At 44.3% G+C, this 22,383-nt stretch overlaps 1 protein-coding gene across 3 annotated transcripts in view; it reads right to left on the reverse strand.

The window, feature by feature from the left end:
- The window catches only part of LOC142245214 (glutaminase kidney isoform, mitochondrial-like), a 1,837,395-nt gene that overhangs the window by 891,239 nt on the left and 923,773 nt on the right, over nucleotides 1-22,383 (reverse strand). The window lies entirely within an intron of this gene.

The raw sequence follows: 22,383 nt of genomic DNA on the forward strand, positions 1-22,383 counted from the left end.
TCCCTCCTGTTGGCGAGATTGTGGAAGTCAAGAAAATGTTGCATGAATTATGATTTAATGTGGTCAAGAAATTCCTACAATCTATTTCTGACCCATGCCAGAATAAGGCCACGTCGTCTATAAATCTGTACCACCCCAAGATATTGTTGGAGTATTGGACAGAAGTATAGACGTCCGTGGCCTCCCACCAGCCGAGAAACAAATTTGCCACGGACGGTGCACAACGTGCCCCCATAGCCACGCCTGATGACTGCCGGTAAAAGACTCCATCAAAAACAAAATAGTTATGGTGGAGTACAAATTGTAAAAGATCAAGTAGAAAAGAATCATGTAATCTGTCCGAATTACTTTGTTGTTCCAAAAAGTAACCAACCGCCTTGATGGCATCCTGGTGCGAGATGTTAGAATACAGAGACTCCACATCGCAGGTGACAATCAGGGTACCCCCTGGAAGATGTAAATTCCTGGTGTTTTGAATGAACTGGGTAGTATCACTGATGTGTGATGGGAGTCTCTGTACGAATGATTGTAAAAAGTAGTCGATATATGCACCCGCCTTTTTGCAAAGGCTTCCCATACCTGAGACGATCGGGCGTCCTGGTGGTCTTTGTTGATCTTTATGTATCTTCGGCAGAAGATAAAACGTCGCTACGGTTGGTTTTGGTATCCAAAGAAATTCTCTTTCCTTTTTGGTAATTATGCACATCTCCGAGGCCGTGTCCAGTAGACGCATGAATTTTGTTTGGAAGGTCACAGTTGGATCCAAAGGCAATCTAGAATAGAAACGTGGGTTGAGGAGTTGTCTTTTGGCCTCATCAAGGTACATATGAGTTGGCCAAAGGACCACATTCCCGCCCTTGTCGGCTTCTTTGATGACAAACATTTTATTCTCACTCAATTCCTTCAGTGCCGTTTTCTCCCGTGAACTCAAGTTGTGTCCCACAATTGGTTGTTCAGGTAGATTCATAATATCTACCTTGGTCATTTCAAAAAATAGTTGCACTGCTGGCACCATGGGCAAAGGTGGCGAGGCTTTGGACTTATTCCTCAGTGGGCATGGTAACCTGCCTAAAGTGGCTTCGGATTCCTTAAGAAGGTCTAACAGATCATCCAAAACCTGTCGATCCGTCTCGTCAAGGCCATCCAATAGCTTAGGTTACATAGTTACATAGTTACTAAGGTTGAAAAAAGACCTAGGTCCATCTAGTTCAACCTTCCTCCACCAGTTCTACACCTGGTCACCATGTCATTTATAACCAACAATGTTGTGTGTACTGAGGAAATCATCCAGCCCTTTTTTGAAAGCTGTTATAGTATCTGCCATTACTACCTCTTGTGGTAGGGCATTCCACAGTCTGACTGCTCTAACTGTAAAGAACCCTTTCCTATTTAGCTGTCGGAATCGCTTTTCTTCCACTCGCAGTGAATGACCCTGGTCCTTAGTATTGTCTTCGGAAGAAATAAGTCATGTGCCAGTCCTTTATATTGACAACACATGTATTTATACATATAAATGAGATCTCCTCTGAGACGTCTTTTTTCTAAGCTAAACATATCTAACTTTTTCAACCTGTCATCATATGGGAGGCCTTCCATTCCTTGTAGTAGTCTAGTTGCCTGCCTTTGAACTGACTCTAACTTCTGAATGTCCTTTTTAAAATGTGGAGCCCAAAACTGAATCCCATATTCCAGATGTGGCCTGACAAGTGATTTATAGAGGGGTAACAATACGTTGGGATCACGGGATCTAATCTCTCTTTTTATACACCCTAGAATCTTGTTTGCTTTTGCAGCTGCTGCTTGACACTGAGTGCTGCTGCTCAGCTTATTTGTAATGAGAATACCCAAGTCCTTCTCCTGTTCTGTAGTCCCGAGTTTACTTCCATTTAATGTATACGAAGTTATAGGATTACTCCGTCCTAGGTGCATTACTTTACATTTATCAACATTAAATCTCATTTGCCAAGTATCTGCCCATTCTGACATCTTATCCAGATCTTTTTGTAATATTATACTATCAAGTTCAGTTTTTAATATCCTACATAGTTTGGTGTCATCAGCAAAGACTGACACTTTACTATCAATCCCATCCACAAGGTCATTAATAAAGAGATTAAAAAGAATTGGTCCTAGCACAGATCCCTGCAGCACCCCACTGCTGACTATGGCCCATTTAGAGAATGTTCCATTTATGACTACTCTTTGTTTCCTATCTTTTAGCCAATTCCTTACCCAGTTGCATATAGTTTCCCCTAGTCCTTGCTTCTGGAGCTTTAGTATAAGGCTATTATGTGGTACAGTATCAAATGCCTTTGCAAAGTCCAAATAAATCACATCAGCTGCATTACCAATATCCAGGTTTGCACTTACCCCCTCATAGAACCCCAACAGGTTGGTTAGACACAACTTATCTTTCATGAATCCATGCTGTCTGTCAGTTATTATATTATTTTCTGCAACATATTTTTGCATGTCATCCCTTAAAATGCCCTCAAAAACTTTGCATACTACTGATGTCAGGCTTACTGGACGGTAGTTGCCTGGATCTACCCTCTTACCTTTCTTAAATATCGGTACCACATCAGCAATCCTCCAATCCTGAGGCACGAACCCTGTTACAAGCGAGTCTAAAAAGATGAGATACAGCGGTCTGTCAATTACGGAGCTCAATTCCCTCAATATTCGTGTATGAAAGGTTGTTTTTAGATAACTCGAAATAAAAGCCTTCTACAAAAGAGGTAGACATCTTTTTATTAATGTGAATTTATCCACCTTGTTTGTTGGAGAAAATGTCAATCCTCTCGCCAAAACCGCTCTTTGGGCCCCGGTAAGAGGATATTCAGACAGGTTTATAACTTGTAACACACCCTCAATGTCTATACCTGTCGTTGTTGCCATAACGTCCACATCATCTGCCCGGACTATTTGCATTGGGAGTTCTTCTGCTTGTACGCATCTCTCCAAGTTTAGATTTTTTCTTCCCTTGTCGGGTGCGGCGTCTATGTCGCTGCTTTCTGATAAAAAAATCGCTCTCACTTGTGGCTCCACTACTGGAATGTCCAGTAGTTAGATTTTTGGTGGCCATCTTCCTCCTATTCCCCCTGTGTTTCCATTTAAATGCATTCTGATTCGTAAAATCCTCTCGGTCCCTGTGAAATTTTCTTCTTTTACCCTCAATAATGTCTCGCTCAAATTTGTCTAATTCTGATTTCAACCTTAATTGGAAGGGGCGTACTATTTTATCAAGGTCGAAATCTACTAATTTGGCTTCCAAGTTTTTAATGTCAGAGTTAGTGCTTTCTAATAAGATCTTATCATGTTCCAAAAGCATATTTATCAGGATCTTAGAACACTGGGTTAAACCCCTTTCCCAGGTTGCCCTGAAATCACTCTGTGCTTCCCAGGCTGGGAAGATCTGCACTCTTAAACCTCTAGGAATATAACCAGATTTTAAAGATTCCTCCAAACTTCTAATATTCCACCAAATACGTATCCCCATTTTTTGGGCAGCAGTAATATCTTTAGTTAGTTGCAAAAAACCATCATCATTTGTAACCACTAGGGGGCCCCAAAAATATTCACAGATTCGCTATTCCATGAGGCTTCCCGCGCTTCCCAGTCAGAAGCCATGCCAGCCAAGGCACACTGGTACCAAACAACAATTGTACAAAAATATATAGCAAAATTTATATAGATAATGTTAAATATCCAAAGGTACTTGCGTGCTATCCACAGAAAACCTGATAAAAACCAGGAATATAGCATAAGCCAAAAAACTGAGAGTCAGGCGGAACTGTACAACAGAGGAAGACTTTCGGATACAAGCCCGTGGACTCACTGATCGTTTCATTCAGCGTGGGTATCCCAAGAAGACTCTTTCTAATGCATTCACAAGGGCTAAAACAGAATCACAAAGCTCTCTTCTTTCTTCCAGAATGCGTATTGAGGATCCACGACCTAGACTAACCACTAATTATCATAATCAATGGAAGAGATTTGGAGAGATTATTTCGGACCATTGACACAAATAGTCCGGGCAGATGATGTGGACGTTATGGCAACAATGACAGGTATGGACATTGAGGGTGAGTTACAAGTTATAAACCTGTCTGAATATCCTCTTAACGGGGACCAAAGAGCGGTTTTGGCGAGAGGATTGACATTTTCTCCAACAAACAAGGTGGATAAATTCACATTAATAAAAGATGTCTACCTCTTTTGTAGAAGGCTTTTGTTTCGAGTTATCTACAAACAACCTAAGCTATTGGATGGCCTTGACGAGACGGATCAACAGGTTTTGGATGATCTGTTAGACCTTCTTAAGGAATCCGAAGCCACTTCAGGTAGGTTACCATGCCCACTGAGGAATAAGTCCAAAGCCTCGCCACCTTTGTCCATGGTGACAGCAGTGCAACTATTTTCTGAAATGACCAATATAGATATTATGAATCTACCTGACCAACCAATTGTGGGACACAACTTGAGTTCACGGGAGAAAACTGAAGGAATTGAGTGAGAATAAAATGTTTGTCATCAAAGAAGCCGACAAGGGCGGGAATGTGGTCCTTTGGCCAACTGATATGTACCTTGATGAGGCCAAAAGACAACTCCTCAACCCACGTTTCTATTCTAGATTGCCTTTGGATCCAACTGTGACCTTCCAAACAAAATTCATGCGTCTACTGGACACGTCCTCGGAGATGTGCATAATTACCAAAAAGGAAAGAGAATTTCTTTGGATACCAAAACCAACCGTAGCGACGTTTTATCTTCTGGCGAAGATACATAAAGATCAACAAAGACCACCAGGACGCCCGATCGTCTCAGGTATGGGAAGCCTTTGCAAAAAGGCGGGTGCATATATCGACTACTTTCTACAATCATTCATACAGAGACTCCCCGCACACATCAGGGATACTACCCAGTTCATTCAAAACACCAGGAATTTACATCTTCCAGAGGGTACCCTGATTGTCACCTGCGATGTGGAGTCTCTGTATTCTAACATCTCGCACCAGGATGCCATCAAGGCGGTTGGTTACTTTTTGAAACAACAAAGTAATTTGGATAGATTACATGATTCTTTTCTACTTGATCTTTTACAATTTGTACTCCACCATAACTATTTTGTTTTTGATGGAGTCTTTTACCGGCAGTCATCAGGCGTGGCTATGGGGGCACGTTCTGTACCGTCCGTGGCAAATTTGTTTCTCGGCTGGTGGGAGGCCACGGACGTCTATACTTCTGTCCAATACTCCAACAATATCTTGGGGTGGTACAGATTTATAGACAACGTGGCCTTCTTCTGGCGTGGGTCAGAACTAGATTGTAGGAATTTCTTGACCACATTAAATCATAATTCATGCAACATTTTCTTGACTTCCACAATCTTGCCAACAGGAGGGACCTTTCTGGATCTGACACTGGGGATCTAGGACGGACGGTTGCACACTAATCTCTTCCGGAAACCAACGGCGACTAATGGGCTACTCCATTTCAACAGCTTTCATCCACATCATCTGAGGACCGGGATCCCTGTTGGTCAGTTCCTGAGAGTCAGGCGGAACTGTACCACAGAGGAAGACTTTCGGATACAAGCCCGTGGACTCACTGATCATTTCATTCAGCGTGGGTATCCCAAGAAGACTCTTTCTAATGCGTTCACAAGGGCTAAAACAGAATCACAAAGCTCTCTTCTTTCTTCCAGAATGCGTATTCGGACCATTGGAGAATTTTAAGAACAGATCCAAGAACACGGGATATTGTGAGTGAACGTACCCTGATTTCTGCTAAAAAAGCTCCTAACCTTAGTGATCGCCTGGTCAAAAGTCCCTTTACTAGGCCTACACAGAGATTGGGACGTGGCAGTAATATCATAGGCAACTTCCCCTGTGGTGATTGTAACGAGTGTCCCTATGTGCTACCCGTCCAGGATATTATTTATCATCCGATTGAGGGGAGTGGCCATCGTTTAAAATCTTACATTAATTGCAAGACTGCTTGCGTCATCTATGCAATAATCTGTCCCTGTCCTAAGATCTATGTGGGGGAAACTACTCAAGAGCTGAGAAAACGAGTGCAGAAGCACATATCCACCATCAACCTGGCCTCGGGTGATCTAACGAAAGGAAAGAAGCTTACTTCTATTGCTTCACATTTCTTATCCCATCACCGGGGTAGACCCAATGGGTTGAGGGTGGTGGGGTTGGAGCGGCTTAAGACCAATATCAGAGGCGGGGATGTCACCAAACGTCTGCTTCAATTAGAATCACGCTGGATATGGTGTTTGGATAGTGTTGTGCCGAGTGGTCTGAATGAAGAACTCCAGTTTACTGGTTTCTTGGGCTAGACCACTTGGTGCCTCTGCTCTCAACATACAACACACTTTGGGTACACACAAGCCAGTATCTGGATGGGATATTGATTGCCATCTCATATAAAATACATATTTCCTGTATATGCAAATTATCATTGAAAGACATTACTGTATATATTTTCCTATATGGATAATATTTGGTGCCATTGGCATCCTAATGTATAGCAAGATGAAACTTAATATATATGTGTTTTTTGAATGGGAAAAATTATATTTATATTTGTTTCTGGGATCCTGGGATGTTTGCTAATATCCTTATTCAGGCTATATATTTATATCAATGTGTTTAATGCATTCCATCTTGTATAAAATACACATTTTTTATGTATGCTAATTGTTATTGAAAAATATTGAAAAATATTACAGTATACATTATATATGGATGATAATAATCTAATTGATATCACTGGGATCCTAAAGTATAGCAAAATAAATAAAATATATATTCTTTGATATGAATGAAAAAACTATGCTTATATTTGTTTCAGGGATCTTTGGATATTTGCTAATATCCTTATTCAGGTTATATATTTACATCTATGGGTCTAATTTATGTGGAGATATATGTGGATGTGTTTTTCTAATGATTTTTTTTTCTGTGTCACTATGTCATTAATATATATGGCATATGATGTATGTTTATGGTACTTCTATTATCAGGATCTATATATGTATACTTCTCCCTATCCTAAAACTATGGATATACTGCATACTTATTGATAATGCTGAGCATTGTACAGTTTATATACAAGCAAAGCACTAAAACAAGCGCATTAGCGATGTGAATGGGCATTGTAATCACGGTGTCTGCTGTGTTAAGCACTGATATGCTAATTAACGCACGCCCACTGGGTTTTCAGTTTCAATACTAAGATTAAGGTTCTAGCACCTGCGCAATTACAACTTCTGGACGCCTGAAGGCTCCATGCTGACTACAGCACACCGGTATCCTATTTAGACATTGTTTTAAATGTATATAAGTATATGTTTGTGTGTCACACCTCAGTGTTCTCCTTATTTCCCTGATGAAGCTTGTCTTTACAAGGGACACGCGTTGGGTGGGGATTTACTAACTTCCACATCATGTCAGCACTTTTCTTTGCATTATGATGAGATGTCTTTGTCCGTTTGGTTGTGGCAGCATGGGTATCTGATACAGGTTGTATACTGAATACTTTTGGGTGATATTTGCTATGAATTATAATTACCTATCGGATCCCAGTGACATAGATTATTTCCAGCCTTGATGTCTTTTTTCAGGGCTTTTATATGTGGATAATCTTCATGACTGTTTATGCCTGGTGTAGATATTGTATCCACTGTTTATTTATTGCTCCATAAGGACTTTGCTCATGACAACCTTATTCTATTTATGCTGTATTTATGATGGATGGCACTTTGTTTTTAATATGGTTTTATCTTTTTGTCTAAATAAACTTGTGTGAAAATTTAAGTATATTAGTGAGTGGAGTGCATTTCTTAGCCCAAACCTGTTTCTTCGTTTTTTTTTAGTTTAAGCACAATATCATAGTTGTGATAACTGTGTAACTGTTTAAATTTCATCAGGGATTTGTGTCTGTTTTGTCTGTGTGATACTGTGGGAAAAAAAAAGAGTGTCTTGTGATTTAATTAGTAGTAGCAGCCACAGCTGTTTCTAGAATCTTCTGGAAGCTACTGGTACTTCTTGTAGAACTACATATCCCAGCCAGCAAGCGAGGGTCACTTAGCTTGCGGGGTCCAGTGAAGTGCGGGGGTGCAGGTAAGTGCATAGTTTAAGCACAATATCATAGTTTGACACAAGAGTATAGTTTGAAGTTATCGTTATAAGTTTCCCATTGTTTTTTTTTTTCTTTGTCTAGTTTCATATGTACTTTTTATCCCCATTTAATATGTGCTCCATGGACAATGCTACCAGGTGTGCAACTTGTCAGATGTATGCATGCCTTAAACAGCCGTTCGAGGGTGAATATGTCTGCACTAGATGCAAGCATGTTACATATTTGGAAGCCCAGGTAACTAATCTAAATAAGCAGCTTGCAAGACTCAGGAGCATTGCAAACCTGGAGAGGAGTTTAGAGCTCACTAAGCTCTCTCTGGCTGAGGCCAGTGCTATGGAGGAGGGGGGAGGTGAGGAAGGTCAGAATCCAGAGGTGGGTAGCTGGGTAATCATTAGAAGAAGAGGTAGGGGGAAAAGTGTCAGGGAGCCTAGCCCTTATCTGGCCAAACCTAGTAAATATGACTGTTTGGCTGATATTAGGAATGAAGAGCCAGGACTAGGATCACTACACCAGGACATTGCTCCTAGCAACCAGGAAAACGACTGCTGTAGGAAGGAGGGAAATAGGAGTGCGGCAAAATCCAGACAGATGTTGGTGGTAGGGGACTTTATAATTAGGCGGACAGACAGGGTCATCTGTCTCCGAGACCATGAATGCCGAACAGTGTGTTGTCTGCTGGGTGCTCGGGTTCGGCATATTGCGGATCGGATAGACAGATTGCTGGGTGGGGCTGGGGAAAACCCAGCGGTCATGTTGCACATTCGTACTAATGACAAAGTTAGAGGCAGGTGGAAGGGCCTTAAAATGATTACAGGTAACTAGGAGAGAAGCTGAAGTCCAGGACCTCCAAGGTGGTGTTTTTAGACATACTACCAGTGCCACGAGCGTCACTAGAAAGACAGCGTGAGCTAAGGGAGATAAATACGTGGCTTAGAAATTGGTGCAGGAAGGAAGGGTTTGGGTTCATGGAGAACTAGGCCGACTTCTCAGTCGGCTACAGGCTCTACGTTAGGGACGGGCTGCACCTCAATGGGGTGGATGCAGCTGTGCTGGGGAAGAAAATGGTCAGACGGATGGAGGAGCTTTTAAACTAGGATCTGGGGGGAGGGAGGGTAGTGGAGCAAATAAGGGGATAGATCAGATAGAGACAGTGAGAAGGTAGGGGTCAATGGAGGATTAGAGGGGTCTGGGACATGCAAGGAACATAGAGAGGCTAGGAGTAAGGAATGTGTTAATAGTATTAAATGTCTACAAGCAAATGCAAGAAGTCTTGCAAACAAAATGAATGAATTTGAGACTCTTATATCAACCATGGATTATGATGTGGTGGGCATTACAGAGACCTGGCTGGATGAAAGCCACGACTGGGTGACAAACGTAGAGGGTTATACTACATTCAGGAAGGACAGGAAAGACACAAAAGGTGCTGGAGTGTGTATATTTGTCAAATCTAGCCTAAACCCTGTGTTGAATGATGACATTGGGGGGGAACTGCAACAATGTTGTCAATATGGGTAAATGTATATGGGGATGGGAATAATGAAAAATGCTAATTGGAGTTTGCTATAAGCCTCCTAACATACCTGAACAGGTAGAGGGTGAAATTCTGGAACAAATTGAAAAGGCAGCTGATAATAATAATACTAATAATAATCGGGTTCTTATTATGGGGGATTTCAATTATCCAGACATACAGTGGGACATAGAATCTTCTGGTTGTGCTAAAAGCTGTAAGGGGCACTTTGCACACTACGACATCGCAGGTGCGATGTCGGTGGGGTCAAATTGAAAGTGATGCACATCCGGCGTCGCAGGTGATATCGTTGTGTGTAAAGCCTTTTTGATATGATTAACGAGCGCAAAAGCGTCGTAATCGTATCACCGGTGTAGCGTCGGTCATTTCCATGATTTGGAAATGACCGATGTTACGATGTTGTTCCTCGTTCCAGCGGCAGCACACATCGCTGTGTGTGAAGCCGCAGGAGCGAGGAACATCTCCTACCTGCGTCCTGAGGCATACGCCAGCTATGCGGAAGGAAGGAGGTGGGCGGGATGTTTACGTCCCATTCATCTCCGCCCCTCCGCTTCTATTGGTCGCATGCCGTGTGACATCGCTATGATGCCGCACGACCCGCCCCCAATAAGGAGGCGGGTCGCCGGCCAGAGCGACATCGCAGGGCAGGTGAGTGCATGTGAAGCTGGCGTAGCAATAATGATCGCTACGCCAGCTATCACCATGATATCGCAGCTGCGACGGGGGCGGGGACTATCGCGCACGGCATCGCAGCATCGGCTTGCGATGTCGTAGTGCGCAAAGGGCCCCTTAGTTCTTATCCACAATTCAAGATAATTATCTCTCTCAGATGGTAGATGAACCGACCAGAGGAGATAATTTGCTAGGTCTGGTCCTGTCAAATAGACCAGATACAATTTCAGATCTACAGGTCCGAGAGCACTTGGGCAATAGCGATCATAATATGGTAAACTTCAAAGTAATATTCAATAGAACATTTAAAAGGGGAAATGCTAAAACCTGGAATTTTAGGAAAGCTGATTTCAACAAATTAGGGGAAGAGCTTAAATGTGTAGATTGGGATAATGTCATGGTAACTGGGGATACCGAACATAAATGGGGTAAGTTTAAGGATATACTCCTAGAGTCGTGTAAACAACGTATACCCTCTGGTAATAAAATGTCCAGGAATAAAAAGAAACCACTATGGATAATTAAGACTGTACAAAGTATAATAAAGCAAAAACAAAGGGCATTTAAAATCTTAAAGGCTAAGAATACAGAAATAGCATTGCAGGAGTATAAAGATATTAATAGGGAATGTAAAAAAGAAATCAAGCAAGCAAAACTAGCTACTGAAACAAAAATTGCCTGGACATTAAAATAAATCCCAAAATCTTTTATAAATACATTAATGCCAAAAGGAAAACAAGAAAACAAAGCATAGTATCAGCCCCTTAAAATACAATAACAAGTTAGTTATAGAGGACAAAAAAAAAGACTGTGCTATTAAACAGGCACTTCTCATCCGTGTTCACCAAAGAACTGACTGTTCCAGGGATCATTCAACAAGTGAAAAATCAAAGTTCACCATCTGATATAATTAATTTAACAGAAGAAGTACGCCTACGTCTGAGTAAATTAAACATTGACAAATCCACCAGGCCAGATGGCATTCATATTCAGACCAGAATTTTATACCCATAAAAATAATAACTTTATTAGTAATCAATGAAAAGATTTCCAGTCATCCAAAACATCAAACATACAAAAGTGCATGTAGTGTGAAGGTGCACACTGAGTGGCCAGGTGTAGGAAAGCTGATGGAGGGGTCTGAGGGTGATATATATGAACAGGGCCGGATTAAGGTTGGTGGGGGCCCCTGGGCAGAAAATCTGGTGGGGGCCCCATAACGTTAACATTTTTAGCCATAACAGTAGAGCGCGAACCGTAGCATTTAGATATAAATCCAATGAACATTTATCTTATCCTGTTCTGCCACATTCAGATTTACAGCACTACAATACAGATACAGTCCAGGATCACTCACAGCCGTCACTTATACACAGAAAGTAGAGTTAGGCTATGTGCACACGTTGCGTTTGTCTCTGCAGAACTTTCTGCAGCGATTTGAACAGCACACATGCGCTTCAAATCGCTACAGAAAGAGTCCGTAATGAAAAGCCAATTTCATGCGCTCTGAGTGCAGCCCCTCCCATAGACAGAGCAGGCGCTGCATCCAAAGCACATGAAAGAAGTGACACGTCACTTCTTAGAGCGCAGCGCTTCAGGCAGCAGCCGAATCGCTGCGCTCTAATACACCACGTGCACACGGCTCCTGCATAATCTTCATAGATTGTGCTGGGGACGCAGGACGCATGCAGTTACGCTGAGGTGCAGATCGCAGCGTAACTGCATGCAAATACGCAACGTGCGTACAGAACCTTACTCACATACTTTTTATTGATCCCAATGTTAAGGCAGCCAGGGCCGGCTCCAGGTTTTTGTGGCCTCCGGGTGAAAGAGTCTCAGTGGACCCCATCCACACACAGACACGCACATACACATACAGGCATACGTATATATACATATTTGAAGACAAATTCAGAAAAATACACATAAACAGACAAATATATGCACAGTCATATACACTGACATACATGCAGACACAGACGCATTAGGGCTCGTGCGCACGTTGCGTAATTCCATGCATTTACACTGCGTATAGCACTACAGTGTAAATGCATGCGTCCTGCGTCCCCAGCACAATTTATGTAGATTGTGCATGCCACGTGCGCACGTTGCTATTATGAACGCAGCGATTTGGGTGCTAAAATGTTGACCCAAATCTGTGAGTTCATAAAATGAGCATGTCAATTATTCCGTGCGCTATGGATGCAGCTCCCACTCTGTCTATGGTGGGGGCAGCAGCCAGAGCGCATGAAATCGGCATTTTTTGTAAAGAAAAACTGCATCCATTATGCAGTGTTTCTGCAGCGATTTGACGCGCACATGTGCTGTCAAATCGCTGCAGAATATTCAGCAGTTACGTGTGCATGAGCCTTTACAGGTTTTAATATGGGGAAATCGCCAGCAGCCTCACTCACCTCTCCCGCTTGTTTCCGTCTAGCTCCTTTAGGACATGTGGCTGTGTTTCACGATGGCTGTCACTAACAGACATGACTGCACACTGACAGCACTGCTGTATATACATCACAGGAGGGGCTGGGGGCTACAATATATACATTACAGGAGGGGCAGGGGGCATAGACGTTACTGGAGTGGCAAACAGCTCTGGTGGTGTACTCATTACTGGGATAGGTGACATAGCGCTCTGGGGACCCATATAGTTCTGGGGTGCTGCACAGACTGATTCTTACACACACAGCTCTGACACACACACACACACACACACACACAGCTCTGACACACACACACACAGCTCTGACACACACACAGACACACACACAGCTCTGACACACACACAGCTCTGACACACACACACAGCTCTGACACACACACACACACACAGCTCTGACACACACACACACAGCTCTGACACACACACACAGCTCTGACACACACACAGCTCTGACACAAACACACACAGCTCTGACACACACACACACAGCTCTGACACACACACACAGCTCTGACACACACACACAGCTCTGACACACACACACAGCTCTGACACACACACACACAGCTCTGACACACACACACACACAGCTCTGACACACACACACACAGCTCTGACACACACACACAGCTCTGACACACACACACAGCTCTGACACACACACACACACAGCTCTGACACACACACACAGCTCTGACACACACACACACACAGCTCTGACACACACACACACACACACACGTCTCTGACACACACACGTCTCTGACACACACGTCTCTGACACACACACGTCTCTGACACACACACACGTCTCTGACACACACACGTCTCTGACACACACACACATCTCTGACACACACACACATCTCTGACACACACACATCTCTGACACACACACATCTCTGACACACATACACACAGCTCTGACACACATACACACAGCTCTGACACACATACACACAGCTCTGACACACACACGTCTCTGACACACACACGTCTCTGACACACACACGTCTCTGACACACACACACGTCTCTGACACACACACGTCTCTGACACACACACATCTCTGACACACACACAGCTCTGACACACATACAGCTCTGACACACATACAGCTCTGACACACATACAGCTCTGACACACACACACACACATACACACACACACATACACACACACAGCTCTGACACACACACACAGCTTTGACACACACACAGCTCTGACACACACACAGCTCTGACACACACACAGCTCTGACACATACACACACACACATCTCTGACACACATACACAGCTCTGACACACACACACACATACACACACACAGTTCTGACACACACACAGCTCTGACACACACACAGCTCTGACACACACACAGCTCTGACACACACACACACAGCTCTGACACACACACACACAGCTCTGACACACACACAGCTCTGACACACACACACAGCTCTGACACACACACACAGCTCTGACACACACACAGCTCTGACACACACACACACACACAGCTCTGACACACACACACAGCTCTGACACACACACAGCTCTGACACACACACACACACACAGCTCTGACACACACACACACAGCTCTGACACACACACACAGCTCTGACACACACACACAGCTCTGACACACACACACACAGCTCTGACACACACACACACAGCTCTGACACACACACACACACAGCTCTGACACACACACACACAGCTCTGACACACACACACACAGCTCTGACACACACACACAGCTCTGACACACACACACACACACAGCTCTGACACACACACACACAGCTCTGACACACACACACAGCTCTGACACACACACACACAGCTCTGACACACACACAGCTCTGACACACACACACAGCTCTGACACACACACACAGCTCTGACACACACACAGCTCTGACACACACACACACACACAGCTCTGACACACACACACAGCTCTGACACACACACAGCTCTGACACACACACACACACAGCTCTGACACACACACACACAGCTCTGACACACACACACAGCTTTGACACACACACAGCTCTGACACACACACAGCTCTGACACACACACAGCTCTGACACATACACACACACACATCTCTGACACACATACACAGCTCTGACACACACACACACATACACACACACAGTTCTGACACACACACAGCTCTGACACACACACAGCTCTGACACACACACAGCTCTGACACACACACACACAGCTCTGACACACACACACACAGCTCTGACACACACACAGCTCTGACACACACACACAGCTCTGACACACACACACAGCTCTGACACACACACAGCTCTGACACACACACACACACACAGCTCTGACACACACACACAGCTCTGACACACACACAGCTCTGACACACACACACACACAGCTCTGACACACACACACACAGCTCTGACACACACACACAGCTCTGACACACACACACAGCTCTGACACACACACACACAGCTCTGACACACACACACACACAGCTCTGACACACACACACACACAGCTCTGACACACACACACACAGCTCTGACACACACACACAGCTCTGACACACACACACACACAGCTCTGACACACACACACACAGCTCTGACACACACACACAGCTCTGACACACACACAGCTCTGACACACACACACACACACACGTCTCTGACACACACACGTCTCTGACACACACACACATCTCTGACACGCACACACATCTCTGACACACACACATCTCTGACACACACACATCTCTGACACACATACACACAGCTCTGACACACATACACACAGCTCTGACACACATACACACAGCTCTGACACACACACGTCTCTGACACACACACGTCTCTGACACACACACGTCTCTGACACACACACACGTCTCTGACACACACACGTCTCTGACACACACACATCTCTGACACACACACAGCTCTGACACACATACAGCTCTGACACACATACAGCTCTGACACACATACAGCTCTGACACACACACACACACACACATACACACACACACATACACACACACAGCTCTGACACACACACACAGCTTTGACACACACACAGCTCTGACACACACACAGCTCTGACACACACACAGCTCTGACACATACACACACACATCTCTGACACACATACACAGCTCTAACACACACACACACATACACACACACAGCTCTGACACACACACAGCTCTGACACACACACAGCTCTGACACACACACAGCTCTGACACACACACAGCTCTGACACACACACACAGCTCTGACACACACACACACACAGCTCTGACACACACAATGCACCCACCCATCACCCCCCCCCACACACACACACAATGCACCCCCCTTTACCGCCTACACACACACACACACACACAATGCACCCCCCATCACCCCTACACACACACACACAATGCACCCCCCATCACCCCCTACACACACACACACACAATGCACCCCCCTTTACCTCTACACACACACACACAGTGCACCCCCCATCACCCCCTACACACACACACACAAACACACAATGCATCCCCAATCACCCCCTACACACACACACAATGCACCCCCCATCACCCCCTACACACACAATGCACCCATCACCCCCTACAAACACACACACACACACAATGCACTCCCCATCACCCCCTACACACACACACACACACACAAATACAATGCACCCACCATTCCTCCCTACACACACACAAATACAATGCACCCCCCATAACTCCCCCCACACAAAACACACATACAATGCACCCACCCATCACCCCCTACACACAATGCACCCCCCCATTACCCCTCCCCCCACACACAATACAATGCAACCCTCATCACCCCCTACACACACAAATCACACTGCCCCATCCCTACACACTCCTGCCTCCCCCCTCCCCCCTCGGAATACAGTACTCCTCCTCTGCCTGCCACAAAGCTGTGTTCCACTTCCTTCACAGATGTTCCCCGTTCTGTGTCCTCAGCCCCTCCCCACTCATCATCATTAATTAAACCTGTCTCTTCGGCTCCTTCATGGAGCGCTTACCATCTGATGTCCCGTGTGCCGGCGCCCGCAGCACTGTGATGACGTCAGCAAGGTGCTGATCTCATCACGTTGCTGCACGTCGGGGGCGGGTCCCAGTCCCGGCGCGCTGTTCAAATGTATTTACGTCTGAAAGACGCAAATACATTTGAATAGGAAGAAGGAGGAAGCTGCGAGCACCGGCTCCACTGCGCTCCTCTGCATTGTGTGCATGCCGGACACACAGCAGAGCCGGCACAGCACAGCGCTGCCTCCTGCTCCTGCTGCATGCTAGTGTGTCGGGCCTGCAGGTGCCCCCCGCCCCTCGCTGGGTACGCCAATGACGGCCGCAGCACATAGGAAGCTCATTGGCACACCTCTGACCCCGCAAGCACTGGTACTTCCGGGGTCATTCAGCGTCCTGTGCCCGCAGTTTGTTTTTGCGTCTTAAAGACGCAGATACAAATAAATGCCGGTGCACCGCCCCACTCCCCCCCCCTCCGAAAACACAGCTGATTTATTAGACTGTCTTTATAGAGGGGGAGAGGGTGTGAAGAAAAAAAAAATGCTGACAAGTATGGCCCTGGTGGTGGGGGCCCCCTTAGAAGCTCTTTTGGTGGGGGCCCCTGGGCTGGAGCCCCGCCTGCCCCGCCTATAATCCGGCCCTGTATATGAAGTATTGATAATATGGACCAGGAAGGGTTATATCTGTCCCTGATCTGTGTCCTACCTACCAATGGGGCTTTAAGGACCCTAGATTTGTGGTGCCCCCATTCCGCGGCGGCTCGCCCTCACTGTTCCTAACAACCTGATTGAATAGCCACCACCAAGATACACAAGTGCAAAGTGCAATAAAATCAGCACATTATTGCCAGACACAGCAACATTTATACAGACAAAAAAAACGAAGATTTCAAGCCACAGTATGTAGGAAGGATCAATGGTTATGTCCCAAGTTTTGGGACAATACACAGTGTCAATAAGTCCATACCGGCATCATCCCCCCCTACTCAAGTATTGAATAGATATAGTAGAAGAGGTAAACGGTACTAAGGACTAACTATATTGTCCGTATATATGATACGCACACAAAAGCAGTTGTTACTGTGTGTTTTAGAGATATCATAAAAAGCAAATATAGAAAATAAACAGTGCTCCACAGGGTATAATATCCTTATAAAACACCCTACCTCCTCTAAAGCCTGCTTTACACGTTGCAATTTCGCATACGATATCGTATGCGATTTGCAACGCCCCCATCGTATGTGTGGCACGTTCAATTTGTTAAACGTGCCGCACAAACGATTAACCCCCGTCACACGTACTTACCTTCCATACGACCTCGATGTGGGCGGCGAACGTCCACTTCCTGGAGTGGGAGGGAAGTTCGGCGTCACAGCGACGTCATGCGGCAGCCGGCCAATAGAAGCGGAGGGGCGGAGCTGAGCGGGACGTAAACATCCCGCCTACCTCCTTCCTTACGCATTGTGGGCCGGGAGCCGCAGGACGCTGGTAAGATCTGTTCATCGTTCCCGTGGTGTCATACACTGCAATGTGTGCTACCCCGGGTACGATGAACAATCTGACGTGCAATTCTAGAGAAAGGTACGATGTGTATGCGATGAACGTTTTAATGTTCAATCGCAATCGCATGTACCTGTCACATACTGCAATGTACCTTACGATGCCGGATGTGCGTCACTTACGACGTGACCCCGCCGAAACATTGTAATATACATTGCAGCGTGTAAAGCAGGCTTAACAGTATATAAAAAGTAGGAGGGGTCAGAAAAAATATTTATAGTGGCCGTAAAATTGATAGACACAACAGGACAATTACTACTATGTATTATAGATACCTAGAGGTATAAAACATGCCATAACCAGTGATCCACTGGGTATCCTACTTTAAGTTGGTCATCCTCATGGACTACTATGATATGACTAATTACCAGGATTCTCCCTTCTTAAATACACATAGTGCTGCTGTGTCTGGTGTAGCATATAAAGTCTCCCATCATTCACCCAACGCGTTATCCACCACTAGTAACTGTGGTTAATCAGGGGAATTGAACTGTGGACAGCTGTTGCATTTAAAAGTTCATGCAATGCAACCTTAGAACAAATGAATGCCCGGTCACAATATCCTGTAGTATGGGGAGATAAGGTATGCACACCAGTGACTATGTAAGGGGAATACATGTAATAGCAGAAACTGCTGTGTGAATACTGACATGAAAAATTCAATAGCTATATGTAAGAATGAAATGTGAAAAATGGAATTTGCATTACTGCCATGAATATATGAATAAAGAGAAATTTAGCTACTGAATTGATCAATGCAATAGAGCCCCAACACTACGCCAAAGTATTTCTCTACGTTGGGGTCCCTAGCTTGTGTGTGTCCTCTCATGCAGTTAAAAAACTTACCGTGTATGGGAAGCTGAGACCCAGGCTATATATACGATGTGGATTGGCAATAGGTGTGTATGGGGAGGGTTCACAAACGAAAAACTACTAACAAATAAGAAATAACGTTTGGAACTCCATTCTATGTCTGAACTGGGTGCAAAAACCTAAAAAAACATCACTATGGGGAGATAAGGTATGCACACCAGTGACTATGTAAGGGGAATACATGTAATAGCAGAAACTACTGTGTGAATACTGACATGAAAAATTCAATAGCTATATGTAAGAATGAAATGTGAAAAATGGAACCTGCATTACTGCCATGAATATATGAATAAAGAGAAATTTAGCTACTGAATTGATCAATGCAATAGAGCCCCAACACTACGCCAAAGTATTTCTCTACGTTGGGGTCCCTAGCTTGTGTGTGTCCTCTCATGCAGTTAAAAAACTTACCGTGTATGGGAAGCTGAGACCCAGGCTATATATACGATGTGGATTGGCAATAGGTGTGTATGGGGAGGGTTCACAAACGAAAAACTACTAACAAATAAGAATTCCCATACACGGTAAGTTTTTTAACTGCATGAGAGGACACACACAAGCTAGGGACCCCAACGTAGAGAAATACTTTGGCGTAGTGTTGGGGCTCTATTGCATTGATCAATTCAGTAGCTAAATTTCTCTTTATTCATATATTCATGGCAGTAATGCAGATTCCATTTTTCACATTTCATTCTTACATATAGCTATTGAATTTTTCATGTCAGTATTCACACAGCAGTTTCTGCTATTACATGTATTCCCCTTACATAGTCACTGGTGTGCATACCTTATCTCCCCATAGTGATGTTTTTTTAGGTTTTTGCACCCAGTTCAGACATAGAATGGAGTTCCAAACGTTATTTCTTATTTGTTAGTAGTTTTTCGTTTGTGAACCCTCCCCATACACACCTATTGCCAATCCACATCGTATATATAGCCTGGGTCTCAGCTTCCCATACACGGTAAGTTTTTTAACTGCATGAGAGGACACACACAAGCTAGGGACCCCAACGTAGAGAAATACTTTGGCGTAGTGTTGGGGCTCTATTGCATTGATCAATTCAGTAGCTAAATTTCTCTTTATTCATATATTCATGGCAGTAATGCAGATTCCATTTTTCACATTTCATTCTTACATACAGCTATTGAATTTTTCATGTCAGTATTCACACAGCAGTTTCTGCTATTACATGTATTCCCCTTACATAGTCACTGATGTGCATACCTTATCTCCCCATAGTGATGTTTTTTTAGGTTTTTGCACCCAGTTCAGACAATATCCTGTAGGGCTGATTCCCATAAGTGCAGGAGATAAGGAGTTCCCTGCTGGTGCTGCTACTTAAAACAATGCCCAGTCACAATATCCCATAAGGCTGGTTCAGATGAGTGCAGGAGGTAAAAAGTTACTTGCTGCTCCTGTTGCTGACACTCTCCCTGATTTTCAAACAGGCTTTAAAGGACGCCAGGGGCGTGCCCCCACTGGAACGCCCCTCACTTCCGGCCCTCATAGCATCAACCACGTAGCCAGCGCTGATCACATGTCTAAAATGAATCATGTGATCCCAAAACAAGGAAGTGCTTATTAGAACACATATTGCTTTCCAGGGTCCATATACAGTAGTTGGCATGGCTACGCTTGTAAAGTAGGTGTGCACTAATAGATAAGGCTCTATGCTAGACGCTGTGACAGCTCACATGTCATGGGCGGGTCTAACATTCTCTGAATAGGAAAGTGCAGAGTGGAACACAGTATGCGTTCCACAGGCTGTGCAGCAGATAATACTGCACAGATAATAGAGAGCACTGCAAAGAAAGCTGCCCCCCCCCCCCCCCCCGGAAACTGTGGGAGATAAGATATGTTCCACAAAGATGAATAGTTTACTAAATAGATTATATGAGTTTTGAAAAGCTCTCAATACATCTAAAGTAAAACGGGCAGTCCTTTGAATAAATTATAGACCATGTCCAAGATAAAATAATCGGAATAGACCAAAGCAGTGATAGAAATATGTAGTTATATATGCAAGGCAGCAGACAGAGGCAAGGCAACATATAAAGATAGGGACCCTGTATCATGGTTATAGTGTTGCTAAGATATAAGGGTAAGATATAATACAAGAAAACAATCACTATTTTTTAAAATTTTATTAAAGGTGTTATCAATTGTCAAACCTACTCCTGATAGTACCAAAATCACTAGATGGAGAGAATGGCTAAAGTTGCCAAAGTAGAAAGGCTGGGAATTTTTTATATATCAGTATTTTGTCAGTAAAAAGAAAATGGGGATAGATGCAGACAGGATCCTGTTATTGAATAAAGCTATGGAAGCTTAGCTGCTCATTCAGTCCGTTAGGATTAACCGAATTAAGCAAGAATGTCCATCTTGCTTCCCTCTGGAGAATCTTCCTATTTCAATCTCCCCATCTGATAAACTTAGGTGCAACCTCATGTCTCCTGTCTCGTTTGTGTCTTACGTCACCCAGACGTTCACTGATACTGATACTCTGAACTGTCTCTTTGTTTTTCCGACATAGTTCAGTGGACACTTACAAGTACTTACAAGTACAGACAACTCCTTCGGTTCTACATGTGGCAAAATCCCTAATCTGAAAATTCCTCCCAGTGTACGCACTGCAGAACGAACGTCTTAGATTGATTAATAAACATACAAAAGGGGGTGTGGCCTAGCTACTGAACAGAGAAGACACATCTCTCCCAGCTCTCCTGAATATCAAGAAGAGAAGTGAACAAAACACCGAATAAAGTTCACTAAATCACCCTAAAAGGATACAGGAAAAGGAGACATTGTGGGGACCCCTAAGTGAAAGAAAAAACCCCAGAGACCACAGAAAGTCCCATCAAGAAGAGACAGAGAGGCTGCAACGTGGAGGAAAATCTGCCATCATAAAATACAGCACCAGAAGAAAAGATCCCTGCTGCAAACTACAGACAGCTAATTAAGATTTAAGCACCGAGGAGCAAGAAGAGACGATTGCAAGAGAGCTAAAGGTGAGGAGTTCATCTGACACCTGCTAGGTGTCGGGT

This window comes from Anomaloglossus baeobatrachus, chromosome 7 (genome assembly GCF_048569485.1).
Source record: "Anomaloglossus baeobatrachus isolate aAnoBae1 chromosome 7, aAnoBae1.hap1, whole genome shotgun sequence".
Taxonomy (NCBI): Eukaryota; Metazoa; Chordata; class Amphibia; order Anura; family Aromobatidae; genus Anomaloglossus; species Anomaloglossus baeobatrachus.